This window comes from Arachis hypogaea, chromosome 11 (genome assembly GCF_003086295.3).
Source record: "Arachis hypogaea cultivar Tifrunner chromosome 11, arahy.Tifrunner.gnm2.J5K5, whole genome shotgun sequence".
NCBI lineage: Eukaryota > Viridiplantae > Streptophyta > Magnoliopsida > Fabales > Fabaceae > Arachis > Arachis hypogaea.
In genome coordinates this window covers 16,868,865-16,886,324 of record NC_092046.1, presented here as the reverse complement: position 1 = coordinate 16,886,324, position 17,460 = coordinate 16,868,865, and the positions used below count along the sequence as shown (strand labels likewise).

Here is a 17,460-nt window from a genome sequence, read left to right as displayed (position 1 = left end):
CATCCTCCCAGAACCAGATTGTTCTCCCGTTTCCCACATCCAGTGACAAGCCTCTAATCATCTTTTCTCTGATTTGTGGCTCTTTGATATGAAGCCGACAAATGTCCTTCCATGGACCCCCTCTTGAAGGAACCGGTTGACCATGCAGCAACACAAAAGGGTTCATGTTATTACAAGAGCAAACTACTTTTTTTCATAAGGGGCAATCATCTTTCGAGAACCGCTACCACCATTTAAATAGAAGAGCTGTATTCCGAACCACTGCATCTCCCACTCCCAACCCACCCGCCTTTTTAGGAGCCATCACTACCTCCCATCGAACTAGTGGCATCCCGATTTTTCCATCCTCTTTGCTCCACAAGAACCGTCGTTGCAATGAGATCAACTCATCTGCTACTGCCTTTGCCATCTTGTACAAACTGAGATAGTATATAGGCAGACTATTAAGAACAGACTTAATGAGTACTAGCTTACCCGCTTTATTGAGGATATTTGCTTTCCACAAACTCAGCTTTTCTTCCACCTTATCAATCACTGGTTTCCACGTCTTAACTAGCCTCAGATTCGCTCCCAAAGAGATGCCAAGATACCGTACAGGGAGAGAGGCCTCCTTACATCCCAGCAAGAGACACATCTTGCGCGCCCAACCCTGTTCACAATTAACCGGAATGAAGCTGGATTTCTCAAAATTGATACTCAACCCAGACATCAGCTCGAAGCATCGTAGTAGGCGCTGGTAATTCCATATGGTCTCTTCCTCTGGAGGGCAGAAAAGGATAGTGTCATCCGCAAACTGTAAGTGTGACAACTCGATGTTATCCCGTCCAACCAACAGCGGTGATATGCGCCCATTCCTCACCGCCTCCCCGATCATTCTATGAAGTACGTCAACAATGAGCACAAACAGAAAGGGAGATAAAGGATCCCCTTGTCGTAGGCCCCTTTCCATTTTGAAGGGCTTAGAGGGAGACCCATTAATGAGCACTGACATAGTCGCAGAACAAACACATTCCTTAATCCACCCCCGCCACCTATGTCCAAAACCCATCTTCTGCAGTACTACATCCACAAAACTCCATTTGACCCTATCGTAAGCCTTCTGAAAATCCAGTTTAATTAGCGCTGAACTCCTTTTCCTTAACCTTAGGCAGTGTACCGTTTCACAAGCTATCAAAGCCCCATCATGAATTTTCCTACCCTGCACAAAAGCACTCTGAGTCTCGCCTACTAGGTCTGGCATTACTTTCCTCCGAACCAACACCTTAGAGATGACCTTTTAGACACAACCCACCATACTAATAGGACGAACATCTTTTTTTTCTGTAGCTCCAACGAATTTTGGTGCCAGCGCCACCCACGTGACATTCGACCCTGCAGGTAACAATGCTAAGTGGAAGAACCCCATCACTGCATCCGTGAATTTCTTCCCAACTTCTGCCCAACACTTCTTGATAAAATTCATGTTATACCCATCGCTTCCTGGAGCTTTTGTTGACTCACAATCCCACACTGCAGACTTTATTTCCTCAGCACTTGGCATCAGCTTCAGCTCTGTTGCCTCATCCTCATTTATTCGCCTTACTAGTCCTTCCCGAAAACCAATGTTTGGTGATGTCTCCTGATGGTACAACTCCTTATAAAAATTTCTTATAGCAACCTTAATTCGAGATTGATTTCGTCAATAATGTTTTCTTTTAAATTAATTAAAAAAATTTCCTTTAGGTAAAATATTGATGCCGTTTAGTGTTTTATGAAAGTAAATTTTTAATCCTTTTCATCTATTTCTTTTATTTATCCTATGGTTGTGTTCCGTGTGATACATGATTAGCGTTACCTGAATAACTCATGCAGTCATACCCCAACTATACTGCCACGGATTGTCTGAATATTCTCGTCTTGAATAGCTGCGTTGTGTCATGTGTGTTTCTGATTAACGTAGAAAACTTAATTGGATTGTTGGGTCTTACAGAAGACCTTTTTTCCTCGTTTTTTATCCCCCTCCAAGATCGATATTTCATTTCTTGAAAATAAATTACAGATCATACACCACTAGCAATTGGAATAGTCGACAAGCGTCCAAAAGCATTATTACACACCGGACACAATTGATTAGTGGAGAGAATTCTTCTTTTTTGTAGCTTTGATATTCTTATTGGTAAGCCATGGTGCAAAGCTTTCCAGACAAAGTTTTTTTGTGGAATTTTCATATCCCATAGTGCTCCAAAGTTGCTTCTTGGCATAAATCCAGGGAATATTTCATTGGGAGGGTGGTAGAAATTAGAAGCTACTTTGTACCCTTCCAAGACTAAAATTTTTTGTCTTATTTAGCACTCATTTGATTTTATCTTCAATCAGGTTGAGATCCAACATTCATCGTCATTTCTCAAATGCCCCATAAAGAATATGCTTGGGATTGTATATGGATAAATGGCAGGGAGCCATGGATTCTCCTAGACTTTTTTTTGGGGTCTTACATTACACACATTCTCACTCACACTCACATTCACACTCACATTAAAAGAGGGTTCTTATTTCTCACTCTTTGGATTCAAACCGAGGTGCGGCTTGATGAGAAATCTATAAATTGTCAGTTGGTGATGTAGGGTTGAGTTTTGGTTCTTGCATGCTGAGTTTAATGACTGTTGCATACGACATCAAGCTGCTAATATTCCGTTCTCTCGCTTATTTATAATTACGGTAAGTTGTTTCTTGTTCCGAATTTCTATAATCGCTATTCTGTTATATATTACTAAGGATTATGATACGAGTCCTATGGGACAAACTGAGAACTGTCATATGCCAATTGGTCCAATTACAAGAGCAATAACTAAGAGAATAAAAGAAGGTTTTGCAAATATGGCTAAATCATGTGTTCAGGAGATGCATCAAGAATTGGGCAAGACAATGATTAACGATTATCAAAAGTCACACGTCTTACTATTTTACAAGATGCATTGAAGACTCTCATTAGTCAAGATGAATTAAAAGAGACATCACTTTCTTAGAATTTATTCTATGTTTATTTTATTTTTGTTATTTGTTTGTTTTAGGCCCAATTATGATTTGGCCCATATTTTATTCTAGTGAACTTATGAGTTAGGAATTTAATTTTAAGAGGTATAAAAACCCTCTAAAACCTGGTAGCCATTTTTTTCCTTAATTTTTATGAATGAAATTTTCTTTGAATTTCTTTGAGAAACTTGGGTGTGAACAGGTGAGGTAGAGTGATTCCCTTAGCTGTTGCATCAGGAAATCAAATTGAAGTAGAGGAGTCCCTTTCTTTGATCTTCCATCTTATCCTGGGTTACGTTTAGTATCATTTGGTATCAGATTTCAGGTATTAGATTAATTTTCATTAGTCTACGTTCACCCTTTTTGTGTTCTATATAAATTAAAAAAAAAAAAACTTCCAGCCACGCATAGTCACCTTATCCTTACGTCTTATTCTTTTTTTGTTGATTGGCTTTTAATTCCTTTTCCTAGGATTATTTTTCTTTCTTTGCTGCTTTTGTGTTCATCATTATTCTTTTCGTCCTTCCTTTTTATTTCTTTATTATCATTCTTCTCATTATTAGTAAAAAAAAAAAGAGTACGTCCTTTAAAGTTTCTTCTTATTATTAGTAAATTTTCTTTTGCCAACACATCTTGAGTATCCAAAAAACAAAAAAAAAGTACATACTTTGAAGTTTACATAGTAGCACTCAAGCAAAAAAAAAAAAATACAACAAAAAAAGCGTTGTGTTCTTATAAAAAAACAAAAACAAAGCAACCATCTCAAAAAAAAAAAAAATCATTACGTGCGTTATTATTATTATTCTTATTCTTATTATTTTTTATCATTTTTTTATTATTCTTATCTTTTGTCTTTTGTGTCTTTGTCCCTTTTTATTATTCTGTCCATCTTTTTCTCTTATCGTTGCGTCGGATTTTCTCTATCTTTTATTTTTATATGATTTTTAAAGTGCAACAGTCAAAGAGATTCAAGAGTGGTAAAAGACAAGAGTGGTAAGTTCAATAGAGGGTAAAAGCCAATTTTGAGAATAAACAGGAGTGTCCATCTTTGAGTGAAACACGTGAGCGAGTGATTGTGAGGTCCTTTTATAACATTTTTGTTACAGGTTCATTGTTATGGCAGCTCATTCCGAAGATACTTTAGTTGACATGGAGTTGATGCAAAGGGCCATTCAACACTTAACTAATCGCTTGACTAAATTGGAAGCATGGAAGCAAGAGGTGACACAGACACTATCCAAGATTACTAAACAAGGACCTTTCTAGAATCGGCGTCAGAATCATGTACCTTCTGATGATGACTCTGATGGGGTTATAACACCTCGACATAAAAGTCAAGATAGCAATATCAACGCCATCAAGATGCAAATACCACCATTCAAAGGGAGAAATGATTCTGAAGTTTATTTGGAGTGGGAACGTAAGGTGGAAAGAATTTTTTCTTGTCATAATTACTCTGAGGCAAAGAAGGTTCGTTTGGCAGCAGTTGCATTCTCTGACTACACCTTGCTTTGGTAGGATGAACTAGTGAAGACACGACAGCGGAATGATGATCACTCTATAGAGTCTTGGGATCTTATGAAGTGCCTCATGAAAAAACGATTTGTGCCTTCGTACTACTACAGGAAAGTGCATCAGAAGTTACATCGACTGACTCAAGGCTCCAAGTCCGTTGAAGACTACCATAAGGAAATGGAAATGCTTATGATTACTGCCAACATAGAAGAGGACACTGAGGTTACTATGGCACGATTTGTGGGTGGTTTGAATAGAGCAATTGCTGATGTGGTGGAGTTACATCATTATGTGGAGATGGAGGATTTGGTCAGTATGGCAATGAAGGTGGAGAGGCAACAACAAAGAAGAGCACCAAGAGGATTATCGCATGCTAATCCAAAGTGGGAGTCTCGTAGTGCTGACACAACAAAGACTAAGGGTGTTGAATCCAATGCATTGCTTGATGCTACGAAGAAGAAAGGTAATTCTAACTCTTCTTCTGCTACTTCTAGACATCGAGATATTAAATACTTCAAGTGTCATGGTATGGGTCATTATGCTAGTGATTGCCCAAATAGGAGATTGATGGTTATTAGAGGAGATGATATTGTGTCTGATTCTGATCATGGTGATGACTCTGATCATAATAGCATGCCATCTTTGGAGGATTGTTCTGATGGTGATGTTGAGTATGCAGTCCATGGTGAATCTCTTGTTGTTAGATGTGCTTTGAATTTGCAGGTGAAAGAAGAAAGTCTAGAGCAACACCACAATCTTTTTCATACTAGATGCTTGGTGGGTGGAAAAGTGTGTAGTTTAATTATTGATGGCGGGAGTTGGACTAATGTGGCTAGTACACTTATGGTGGAGAAATTGGGTTTGACATGTGTTCGACATCCTAAACCATATACGTTGCAGTGGTTGAATGACAGTGGAGAGATCAAGGTTGACAAACAAGTGACAGTTGCATTCTCTGTTGGCGAGTATGTTGATGAAGCATTGTGTGATGTGGTGCCAATGCAAGCTTGTCATTTATTATTGGGGCGACCTTGGCAGTTCGACCGTCGAGCTTTTCATAATGGTTACACGAATCGATTCTCCTTTGATTTTAATGGTCGCAAGATCACTCTTGCTCCTTTATCACCTAAGGAGGTTTACTTTGACCAGTTGAAGCTTCAACAGGATACCAAGGGAAATATGAGATGTGAGATCACAGAAAAATCTGAGAGAAAAGAGGCTATGAGAGAAAAGAATATAGCAAAAGGCCCAAAGGTGAGTGAAAAGAAAGAAAAGAGTCCATGTCATGAGAGTAGTACAAATACAAAAAAAATTGAGAAAGTTAAGAGCAAATTGTGTTTCTTTGCAAAAGAGAGAGATTTAAAGAGTGCTTTAATAGGCAAAAAAGCTTTGTTTATGGTTCGGTTTAGGGATATTTTATTCTCTGACACTGACCTTAACCCAAATTTGCCAAATAGCTTTGTCTCTTTGTTGCAGAAATTTGCCGATGTCTTTCCTACTGACGTACCACGTGGTTTGCCTCCATTACGTGGGATTGAGCACCAAATTGATTTTATTCCTGGTGCTAGCATTCCTAATAGACCAACCTATAGGAGTAATCCTGAAGAGACAAAGGAGCTTCAAAGGCAAGTGGAGGAGTTATTAGCCAAAGGTCACATCCGGGAGAGTATGAGTCCATGTGCTGTACCAGTTTTGTTGGTTCCAAAGAAGGATGGTACTTGGCGAATGTGTGTGGATTGTCGTGCAGTCAATAAAATTACGGTAAAGTATCGTTATCCTATCCCTAGGTTAGATGACATGCTTGATGAGTTATATGGTGCATGCATATTCACTAAAATTGATTTGAAAAGTGGGTATCATCAAATTAGAATGAAACCAGGGGATGAATGGAAGACTGCATTTAAAACAAAACATGGATTATATGAGTGGTTAGTAATGCCTTTTGGATTAACTAATGCCCCTGGTACTTTTATGCGTCTAATGAACCATGTTTTGTGAGACTTTTTGGGTAAATTTGTAGTTATTTATTTTGATGATATTCTCATTTATAGCACTTGTTTGGATGACCACTTGTCACATGTTTCAACTGTTTTGGAAGTGCTTCGAAAAGAAAAATTATATGCTAATCTTAAAAAGTGCACTTTTTGTATTGATCGAGTTATATTTCTTGGTTTTGTTGTGAGTGCGAGTAGAATTGAAGTTGATGAGGAAAAGGTAAAGGCTATTCGTGAATGGCCAACGCCTAAGAATGCTTCTGAGGTACGAAGTTTTCATGGGTTAGCTGGGTTTTATAGACGATTTGTAAAAAATTTTTCTACCATTGCTGCGCCTCTCACAGAGGTTATAAAAAAGGATGTTGGATTTAAATGGGAAAAGGAACAAGACATTACATTTCATACCCTTAAAGACTGTTTGTGTTCTGCTCCTATTCTTGTTTTACCTAACTTTGATAAAACCTTTGAGATTGAATGTGATGCTTCTGGGATTGGTATAGGTGCTGTTTTAATGCAGGAAAAACGAGCCATTGCCTTCTTCAATGAAAAGTTGAATTTAGCTCAGCGTAAATATTCAACATATGACAAAGAATTATATGCTTTGGTTCGGGCTTTAGAGATTTGGCAACACTACCTCTTACCTAAGGAGTTTGTGATTCACACGGATCATGAATCTTTGAAGCACTTAAAAGGACAAGGTAAGCTTGATAAAAGACATGCTAAATGGGTGGAATTTATTGAAACATTTCCCTATGTGATTGCCTTTAAACAAGGTAAAGATAAGGTCGTTGCTGATGCTTTATCTCGGAGGTATGCTTTGATTACTACACTTACCTCTAAGTTATTGGGCTTTGAGTTTTTAAAGGAGTTGTATGTCACTGATTCTGACTTTTTTGCTATTTATGCCTCTTGTGAACATAGTGCATTTAACAAATTTTATAGACATGAAGGTTTTCTGTTTCGTGGTAATAGAATTTGTGTGCCTGCTTGATCTATGAGGAACTTACTTGTTCTTGAATCACATAATGGGGGTTTGATGGGTCATTTTGGTGTGCATAAGACATTGGATGTGTTATCTGAACATTTTTACTGGCCCCACATGCGTAGAGATGTTGAAAAATTTTGTGCTAAGTGTGTTACATGTAAACAGGCTAAATCTAAGTCTTTACCACATGGTTTGTATGCCCCTTTACATGTTCTTATGCATCCGTGGGTTGATATTTCTATGGATTTTGTACTTGGTTTGCCTCGAACAAAAGAAGGTCGAGATAGCATTTTTATTGTAGTACACAGATTTAGTAAAATGGCTCATTTTATTGCATGCCATAAAACTGATGATGCAACAAATATTGCTGATCTGTTCTTTAGAGAGGTTGTGTGTTTGCATGGTGTTCCCCAAACTATTGTTTCTGATCATGACGTAAAATTTTTGAGTCATTTTTGGAAAGTTTTATGGGGTAAATTAGGCACAAAATTATTATACTCTACTACTTGTCATCCTCAAACTGATGGTCAAACTGAAGTAGTAAATAGAACATTAGGGACCTTATTACGTGCTGTTGTTGGTAAGAATTTGAAAACTTGGGAAGATTGTTTACCTTTTATTGAGTTTGCTTATAATAGAATTATTCATTCTTCTACTGGGTTTTCTCCTTTTGAACTTGTTTATGGTTTTAATCCTTTAACTGTTTTGGACTTATTACCTTTGCCTTTGAGTGATATTGTTAGCTTGGATGCTGAAGGTAAAGCTGAAAAAGTTAAAGCAATGCACTTGAAAGCATGTGAATCGCTTGAACAGAAAAATAAGTTGATAGCCCAACGGGTGAATAAAGGTCGAAGACAACTTATCTTTGAACCTGGTGACTGGGTATGGGTTCATTTGAGAAAGGAGAGATTTCCTACTCAAAGAAAATCCAAGTTAGACCCTAGGGGTGATGGTCCATTTCAAGTGCTCGAAAGGGTCAATAACAATGCTTACAAGATTGACCTTCCAGGTGAGTATAATGTATCGGCTACTTTTAATGTCTCTGACCTATCTCCGTTTGCTTGTGATGCAGATTCGAGGATGAATCTTTTTCAGGAGGGAGGGAATCATACGAGCCCTATGGGACAAACTGAGAACTGTCATATGCCAATTGGTCCAATTACAAGAGCAACAACTAAGAGAATAAAAGAAGGTTTTACAAATATGGATAAATCATGTGTTCAGGAGATGCATCAAGAATTGGGCAAGACAATGATTAACGATTATCAAAAGTCACACGTCTTACTATTTTACAAGATGTATTGAAGACTCTCATTATTCAAGATGCATTAAAAGAGACATCACTTTCTTAGAGTTTATTCTATGTTTATTTTATTTTTGTTATTTGTTTGTTTTAGGCCCAATTATGATTTGGCCCATATTTTATTCTAGTGAACTTATGAGTTAGGAATTTAATTTTAAGAGGTATAAAAACCCTCTAAAACCTGGTAGCCATTTTTTTCCTTAATTTTTATGAATGAAATTTTTTTTGAGTTTCTTTGAGAAACTTGGGTGTGAACAGGTGAGGTAGCGTGATTTCCTTAGCTGTTGCATCAGGAAATCAAATTGAGGTAGAGGAATCCCTTTCTTTGATCTTCCATCTTATCCTGGGTTACATTCCGTATCAGATTACCTGATGTTAATATCTCAAGGTTGAGTTACTGTGTATGGTGTTTTATAGCTGTTGCTGCTGCGAAAAATGGTCGAATTTGTTGCCGCTAATTGTGGACTAAAAGAAAAGGGTTTTTAGACGCGTTTGGTTTTGTGGGTTTCGACTATTTGAGATAGTGGCTTTTTCTTAAACTTGTTTTATTTCCAAAAATTGTTATAAATTGATATCGATATGAAAAATATATTTTTGTGATTATGTGAATCTTATGGATTACCTTGAGCTGTTTGGATAAATGGAACTGGTCAACTGAGTTTGTTAAGAAGTAAATGAAACGTTGAGTTGCCTATAACTGACTTGATTTCTTGATTGTTGGGATTCTTGACTTTTTTTATTGGTTTGTATTGAGAATTGTTGAGTGTCCTGGATGATCAGATTTATATATATGTTTGGAAAATGGTTTGATATTTAAGGCGATTGATGAGAGATATTGGTTTAGTTCGAACTCTTGAAGGGTAGCATGGTTCGAGTTTTAGAAGAAATACTGTCGAAATTTATATAAGTATTTAAGTGAATTTAAATCATCAGAATTTGGGTTGGTAAAATGAAATGATTTGTTAGTCTCTTTTTAAGAGAAGTCTTGAACTAAAGAAATGAAGTTGAAATTAGTTTTTAGGTACTTGATGGAATGAAAATAAGTTTTGTTTGATTAATTTTAGTTTAAGAACTGTGTTTTTGAAGAGTTTTAGAGAAAAATAAAGTAATATAAGTGAATTGACGATTTAATTTATTTTGGTTTGGTTAATTATAAAAAGAATTATGATTTGGGTATTTAATTGAACGAAATTGAGTTTTATTGAATTAATATGAATTGAAGAGTGATGTTTTGAGGATTTTAATGAAAAATAAAGTAATGTAAGTGTGTATTTAAGAATAAAAAAATTTTTCGAGTCTTTCCAAACAAATTTTAAGCTTGAAAATGAAGTGAAATTAGTTTTGGGGAACTTAGTAAATTCATAAATGAGTTTCGTTTGATTAATGGTAATTAAAGAAGTTATATTTTAAAATGATTGAGTGAATTTGAAGTATTTAGATTTGATTGGAGAAATGGAACGATTTTCGAAATTTTGGGAAGGCCCAAAATTTGAAGTTGAAATTGTTTTAATAATTTGGTTAAACAAAAGGGGACTTAATTTATCCTGATTAATGTTTGATTCTGAATATGATTGAGATTGAAGAATATTGAGGTTGATTAGTGATGATTACGATTATGTTAATAATGAATTTTTTTATGATGATAATGATGATTATTGATTAATTGTTTAGGTAAACGCAAGGGTTGTGGTTTAGTCCCACTTGTTCTGAGTTAAGATTTGAGATTTCTGGGTAAACATAAGAGTTGAGGCGTTGTCCCATTTGCTCGAGGTTGAGACTATAGACACTTGTCTGGGTAGATGCAAGAGTTGTAGTTTGTCCCACTTGTTCCAAAATTATGGTGAAAGGCACCTGCTTAGTTAGATGTAAGGATTGTTTGTGGTTTGTCTCACTTGCTCCGGGATTGTGGTGAAAGGCACCTGCCTGGGTAGATGCAAGGGTTGAGGCGTTACCCCACTTGCTACATATAGTGTAAACCACTTGTATGGGTTGACACAAGGATTGTGGTTAGTCCCACTTGCTCCGTGATGTGGTGTTCTATGTCTGAGTTAGCTACCGGATGTGTCGAGTTTGACATTATAATAGACAAGTGAGCTTATGGCCAGTAGGACAGACATGCATCATATGCATCTATGTGACATTGTTTGGGTGTGCATATTGTATTTGGTTTGCTTATGTGAATATTTCTGTTTAACTGCTAACTGTCATACTTGCTATAATTGCTCTTAATTATGTTTGAATTTCATTACTTGTGATTGTAACTGGTTAGTTCGGATTATGGCGGATGTATTGCAGTGTATTTTGGGTCGAAGGCCGTGATTTATTTTGTATTGGGCTGGAGGAAGTGATTTGATTTTGTGTTGGATCGGAGGCCATGATTTGGTTATGTTTGGACTGAAGGCCGTGATTGGATGAATCAGTGGTAAATTTGATTAGATTGTTCCTTTGGTATGTATTGTAATGTTATGGAATGGTATCAGATTTGGAGTTCTTCTAAGTATGATGTGAATAATAGCTTTCAATGATTAATTGTTGTGATTTTAAAAAGATTCATAAGACGAGCGATGATTATTGTAGTTGAAAACAAATTTCTTTTATATATCTTCTTATGACAATTCTAAAACTCCTCTAGTGAGATTCTGTGATTAGGTTCGCACCCCTATAGCCTTATCTTTTCAGGAAATGGACGAAGAAGCTTATGAAGAGATTATTACGCTTTTGGTTACGCAATATTGTTGTATTAGCTTAGTTATAGTTCTCACTCGCCTTTATTATTATATTTTTGTAAAAATGATAGGAGTCGTGAATCGTGATTGTTATGGTATGTACATATGTAATATTTATAATTACTTACATAAGAAGTCTTGTAAGTAATTATAAATATATATATATATATATATATATATATATATATATATATATATATATAAAAGTGCTGTGATCTATATCTACATATATTTTTCAAAAGAAAAAGTATTTTCGGTTTTTCAAAGAAAATAGCGATACGATTTTGAGTTAAAGACTCCTATTTTATTATTAAGTATATGAAGGTCGTCATAATATCCTTGCTATTTGAGTAGTAGCGCAGCCAAAAGCATGGCATTTTGATATTAAGGGTATTACACTAATTAGCATTCATGATATATACACTAATAGTGATTCGTTATAGAATATCTATGGATAAGTATTCAATATATATTTATTCTCGAGTTAATACTCAATTTGGTCCCTGAACTTACACGTGAGTCTCAATTTAGACGCGAGTCTCAATTTAGTCCTTCAGGTAAAATGTTAATGATGCGCTGATATAGATGGTCAGATGTCAAATTAAAACTTGTAAAATGATAAAGTTTTAGTTTTGGTATTTAAATAGCTCAAAAACGGCGTCGTATAACTTATTTTGTTAGGTAAAATTTTAATAAACAATACTTACTATGTTATTTTTGGGTTATTTGAGTGCCAAAACTAAAACGACATCATTTTACAAAGTTTAGTGTGGCATCCGGCTGTCCATAACAATGTTCCGTTAATGTTTGTACATTGAAAATTGTTTCAAAGACTAATATAAGTTATATTCGCAAAGTTTGGAGACTAAATAAAGGCAATTGAAACTTTAGGGATTAAATTAAAACTCACATGTAAATTCAGGGACCAAATTGAATATTATCTCGTTTATTCCCGTTAATTATTCTTAATTTGTCATCTTATTAAAAATGAAGCAATGACTAATATGTTATCTTTATTAGTTAATTAAAAACATTAAAAATAATATTAAATAATAAAATTAATTAGATATTTATTTTAATTTTTATTTATGTTTCTATTAGAATTAATATTCAAGTGAAATGACAAATTTAAAAAAAAATTAAAACTCATGTGAAACTATTTCATCAATTGAAGTACATTTAAATAATCAAAGATATATAGTGCATTGTTTGAAATTTACATAAATTTTTATAAATATGAACACATATAATAAGAAAATAAAAAATAATAAAAACTTAAATATTTAAAATAAAATATAAAGTTAAAAATAATAAAATAATAATAATCTACCATAATATTAATCAATAAATAAAATGTTAGTAACAATATACACTACTAGAAAACTAGTTATTACAGACGGATATTTCCGACGGATTTTATCCCACGAAAATACAGACGGAATTTGCGAGGAATTTTTTGTCGGAAAACAAAAAAAAATGAATTAGCGTAAATTACAGACGGAAAAGAGAATCCGTCGATAATTCTGTTGGAAAAATTAATTTTTTTCGTGGAAAATGGTTACAGACAAAAATTTCGTCTGTAATTAAATGAACAAAAATGCTGCGTTTTATTAAATTATTACAGACAAAAAATCTGTCTGTAATTTAAATTTTCCGTCAGAAATATTGAGTTAACCTTAACTCAGATCCTACCTTCTCGAGCTCCATTCACACTCCACACAAGTGACGAGCTTCTTCCTCTCTCCGTCCATGCTCTCCATCGCACGAGCTTCTTTCACCGCCGCTGCTCTCTCTATCGCTCCGTCCACGATCTCATCACTGACCTCAGCAACGGCCATTTGCTGGTCATCCTCATCGACCGGTTTAGGAATCACTGCACTCATCCACCGGTTCAGGTATGGTTTTGTATCGCTTTCAATTTTTGAATTCTTCTCATTTGAAATCATAGTTCCCGTGTTGCTCATCATGGCTTCGAGTAGCATAATGTTCCCTTGCCAGTTCTTCATTTTCATGAGATCCATTCATCATGCTTCTCATTTGAAATTGGGAATCACAGGTACACAGAATAGGTTACTTCATCTCTTTTTCGGTCTCTATCTTTTAATTTTTCTCTAATTTAAATTTCCTAAACTAGTTAATACTAGTTTGTAATCATCAATTTTAGCTTCCTGCTATCATAAATTTGGAATATGGACTTTTGGAATATCTCAATTTGTTGGAGGGGTATCTTTGTTACCTACTACACTAATGCTTTTGGAATAAATAAATGAGAAAGATTTATCTAGGTTTTTCTCTCATTACTAAATGAAGTTATAGTTAGTTGATTCTTGAAGATGTTAAGCATTGATGATTTGAAACTTGAATCAACTAGTTATGCTAGTATTCCTTCCAACCACGACATTGATCTGTAGGTTACACTTGCATTATAGACTTAGGGCCAGTTTGGCTAAACTTCTTAAATAAGTTCTTTTGAAAAATGAGCTTAAAATATAAGGACTTTTATTAATAATAACTTTTAAATAAGTTATTTTGAGTTTGGATAGTTATTATAGAAGTCATTGTTTTAAAGTTGTGCATTAAATAAGAGTGATAAAATAGCTTTTGAAAATAGGAGAAGTCACATTTTTTAACTTCTTCAAAAGCTCTTAAATAACTTTTTGAAAAGTTAAAAGTTTATTTAAAAAATTGTACCAAACACATTAATGTAACTTTCTATAAGTCAAAAGTTGAAAAAAGTAGCTTTTTGGTGTTTTCCAAACGGACCCTTAATAGCTTTATGGTCTCGGTGAGTGTCAATACATAAAGCATGAGTTTGCCCTTTGCCAATTTACAAGAGGAATTTGTTTGTTGCTGAAACTGGTTTTATTGGCAGGTGATGTGTTACGTTCCAACCACATCCAGAGGAAAGAACTACTCGAAGCATTAATTAAGGGTAGAAAATTCTCTGATCTTCATAAGATATCCCAGGTTTGTTTCACTTCTTCTAAGCTTTGTATTAGAGCATTGGTATTTGCACACAATAAAAGTGAGGAACATATCAAAATAAAAGAATCATAAAGGAAGTGCGACTAATGAACAAGTACTTGATATATAAAATAAGTTAGCTTTGTATATATTTAATGTTATGAGTTAGTTTTACTGTGTCTTTTGGCATTTTAGCAGTTCAGATTCTCAAAATGCATAATTTTCTAATGTTACAACCTACACTGATAATATGGGGAGAGCAGGACCAATTATTCCCTCTGGAGTTAGCACACAGACTGAAAAGGTAACTTCTTGTTGTGTTCTGTACCCTACTTTACAATAATCAAGGAATACTTTTTATGGCAAATCTTTTTTCTTTCACACTTCAATAATGTATTGTGTCAATTTTCTTGTGTTCTGTACACTACTTGATGACGAAGTTGTTGCTCACTTGGGAGACTTTGGATTAGCTAGACTCGTTCATGGTGCCACAAGCCGTTCTAGCAGTGATCAAGCTACTTCTTCTACAATTAAGAGAACCGTTGGATATATTCCAGTAGGTAAGCTCATAACTGATAATATTTGTTATTTGCAGTGTAATAAAGCTCCATTGATAATATTAGTGTGTAATAATCAGTGTGTAATATCAGTGTGAAATACAGATCTATTTATTTGAGTGTCCTTCAAGTCATTCCATGATGAGAACATTGAAATTAGATAGTACTTTTCGTTTAGTTTGATAATACGATGAATTTGTTTATTTTTTGAAATATTATAAATATTCGAATACACATTAGATAAAAATTTGTATTAAATTTATATTTATTTTGTATAAAAACAAGTTCATTTTGCAATGGAAAAATCTAAAAAAAATTCTATTTTACCTTACTGACGGATTTACAGACGGATTTTCTGTCTGTATTCAGAGTGTGGGATGATTTTTCAAGATTCAAATTATAGACGAAAAATCTGTCAGAAAATCTGTTTTCAATTACTGACGGAAAATCCGTCAAAAAATCTGTCTGTAATTACCGACGGAAAATCCGTCAGAAAATCTGTCTGTAATTACTGACGGAAAATCTGTCGAAAAATCCGTCTCTAATTACCGACGGAAAATCCGTTGGAAAGTTTGACGTTTCAGTGAAATGGAGGGGAGAATTTACCGATGGAAAATCTGTCGGTAACTGGTAAAAATTCGTCGGTAATTTTTCGATAGAAAAAATCCGTCGGTAAATAGTTTCCGACGAGGCTTTTACAGATGGACAAAATCCGTCGGTAATTTCGTCAATAACCAAAAATCCATCTGTAATAAAGACTAAATCTGTCTGTAAATTTGTCTGTATTAAATAATTTTCTAGTTGTGATAATTTTAATCTACTATATTCTTAATACAAGTATGCTACACATACAAGCTTTTTTGGCTTACAAGTCTTACAAGTTGGCACAAGCCCAACAAAACACACGCGCATTACACTATCACATTCAAGAGTAAATATACGAACGTTACTCAACCACTTCTTGTTTCCAAAGTGCGCTACTCACCATTATGAACGACTCTTCTTCTTCTTCCTCGATGAAAACCACAACTGTCATTTTTCTTCGCATTTCTCCTCCTCCTCCTCTTTTTTCTTCTTCTTCTCCTCCTTCTTTGTGTTTCTCCTCCTTTTTCTTCGCATGTTTCATCTTCATCGTCGTGTTTCTTCTCCTTCTTTTGATTTTGCAACATTATGTATTTTTTCTTCTTTGTTTGATTTTTTCCTCCCAAAAAGAATTATAAGAATATGAAATAAGAAGATGAAGAAGAAGAAGCAGCAGAGATGAGGAGGAAGAAGAGGAAGATTTCTGAATTATGCAGAACTCATCAGAATAAAAATACACCCAAATATCTTCGTTTTACACCCAAATATCTTCGTTTTTACACCCAAATTTGCTGCAGATACAGAAATGAGTTATGTTACGTGTACACTAAAATCAGCCACCAAAATTAGCAAGGGCTGCAAAATACACCCAAAATACACCATAGAAGGGCTGCAAAATACACCAAAAAATACACCATATTAAAACAAGCATAAACTATAGAATGCAAATACAACTATAAAACCATCATAAAAAATAACAAAAACCATATTCATGAATCATAACTAAATAGAAACTAAAACAATTCAATTAAAAGAATAAGACAATTCACCCTCCGTCAGATGAAAAGTCATAAACTGTAAATACACCCAAATTTTTATAAAAATACACCCAAATATCCCTGATCTACATCCGAACGTCTGATATAAAATGGACAAGATTATATTAATTCTAATCAGAACTAGTACATTAGATTCAATTCAAACAAGGAAGAATTAACAGCAAATTTTATAGGCAAGGTTCACGCACTTGTTCATCTGACAATCTGAAGTTAAATTATCCATTATCTTCAAAAACGATTTCAGAGCTTGATGTCAAAAAACAATGGAAATCGAGAATAACGAAGAAAGAGAACAGAGAGAGAAAAGCACGTAAATGAAGAAGGAGAAAGAGAATGCAAGAAATTCGAAAAAGAAAACGGAATCCTTTCAAAATTTAAAAATATGTTAGAGGCGCATGAAACATATGTGCATAACATGCGCGTTTGAGCGTAATATCAATTAGAGGACTTGTAAGACTTGTATAGCAAAATCACTTGTATGTAGAGATTAATCCTTCTTAATATTTTAATATAATTAATGTAAACCCCGGTTAAATTAGTAGATAATTAGTCAATAAATTAGTTTTTGATAAGGAGGATTAGAAATGTGAATATTATATTAAATTAGGGTAGAACTCATCGAAACGAGAATTTTGACACTAATTTCGAAGAAAACGGTCCAAAATTGGACCGAAAGGACCGAACCAGTTGAACCGGACCCAATTCGGGTTGTCGGTTCAACCGGACCAGCCCTTTTAAGTGAACCCAAGCCCTTCGTCCCCTTC

The 17,460-nt window shown here is 34.7% G+C and overlaps 1 pseudogene; it reads left to right on the top strand.

The window, feature by feature from the left end:
• The first annotated feature begins 4,590 nt into the window (after positions 1–4,590).
• On the top strand, positions 4,591–8,811 carry LOC140176044 (uncharacterized; annotated as a pseudogene).
• Positions 8,812–17,460: the final 8,649 nt, after the last annotated feature.